This window comes from Hyaena hyaena, unplaced genomic scaffold, assembly GCF_003009895.1.
Source record: "Hyaena hyaena isolate Hyena2069 unplaced genomic scaffold, ASM300989v1 scaffold_168, whole genome shotgun sequence".
In the NCBI taxonomy this organism is placed as follows: Eukaryota; Metazoa; Chordata; class Mammalia; order Carnivora; family Hyaenidae; genus Hyaena; species Hyaena hyaena.
The window spans coordinates 541,616-543,253 of NW_024080800.1; the positions used below are offsets into that span (position 1 = coordinate 541,616).

At 39.8% G+C, this 1,638-nt stretch overlaps 1 pseudogene; it reads right to left on the minus strand.

The window, feature by feature from the left end:
* Positions 1-473: 473 nt before the first annotated feature.
* Positions 474-1,423, minus strand: LOC120237035 (annotated as a pseudogene).
* Between the last annotated feature and the right edge of the window lie 215 nt (positions 1,424-1,638).

Here is a 1,638-nt window from a genome sequence, read left to right on the forward strand (position 1 = left end):
AGGAGATTAAGACTGGTCAAGAAAGGGGCACCTGGGTGGCTTAGTCGGCTAAGCGTCCGACTTTCGCTTGGGTCATGATCTCGCGGTTCGTGGGTTCGAGCCCCGCGTCGGGCTCTGTGCTGACTGCCAGCTCGGAGCCTGGAGCCTGTTTCAGGCTGTGACTCCCTCTCTCTCTGACCCTCCTCTGCTCACGCTGTCTCTCTCTCTCTCCTAGAAATAAAAAAAAAAAAAAAAAAAAAAAAGACTGGTCAAGAAAGGATCTCAGGGACTCAAGGCATGTACATATCTTAAAATCAAATTTATTGAGGTATAATTTGCATAAACATAAAATTAATCTTAGTAAATGTAGGGTTTGATAAGATTTTTTCCCCAAAATCAATAACTTTTATTGCTTTAAATTCTTTAAATTCTCACAAATTAGTCTGAAAAATCATCTGGCATCTTACTATTTCTGTAGCTGGACAACTTAGATCTCATTCATCAGCCTGCTGAACTGTTCCTTTTCTAAAGCACATAGATACCATCCAAACATTTCCTGATATCCTTATTTTTAACTGTTGTGCTTACTGAATCAAAGTTGCTGAGTTTGATACAAGGTCAATGTCATTTCCTTCAAGAATTAACTCACCTTGGGGTGCCTGGGTGATTGAGCTGTCAGCACAGAGCCTGCTTTAGATTCTGTGTCTCCCTCTCTCTGTGTTCCTCTTCTGCTCACACTCTCTCTCTCTCTCAAAAATAAATAAATAAACATTAAAAAATAATTAACTCATCTTTTCAGGCTTGAGATAATGAACAAACAACACCTGACCTCATTCAGACCCTGCAGATGTATTTTTCACCCATGAAATTTTGGATTTCAACAAGAGAACCATTCTCCTGAATAACAATATTGATGGGGAAGTAAGCATACATAAACCTCATCTTATACCAAAAACTCAGTATAACACCCCTGATCATGTTTGGTTTGTTTGTTTGTTTGTTTTGTTTTGTTTTGTTTTGTTTTGTTTTTGAGAAAGAAGAGAGAGCAAGGGAGGGCAAAGAGAGAGGAAAAGAGAATACTGAGCAGACTCCATGCTGTCAGCAAAGGGCTCAACATGGGGCTTGATCCCACAAACTGTGAGATTATGACCTGAGCCAAAATCAAGAGTCAGACGCTCAACTGACTGACCCACCCAGGTGCCCCAATCACATTCTGTACATGACCACAGATAGTGTGAACAGTAGCCAGTTCTTTTCAATCTCCCCATCATTTGTCAACCTGGGGCCTCTTTTTCTTCCCAAGGAGACTGAGTTCTATAGTGATGTGGTTGAAGTCCCTTTGCAGGGTTCCTCTGGGGAAATTCATAATAAAAGCACATCCCTTCAGAGTGATGTCAACACTTTCTGGAATGTCGACAACCTAATTACTAAGAATGGTCTCCATTCTCACAGTAGATGTGGCTAAGAGAGAGCTGATGAGTTTTGACAAATGTATATAAATATGTAATTCCAAATGTAAACCTTATATGGAATTTTTCTAACACCCTGCAAAATTCCCTTGTGCCCTTTTACAGGAAACATTCTTCATCCTTAGCCCCAAGTAACCACCAATTGTCTTAATTATTCTGCTTCTAAAATATCATATAAATAGAATCATAC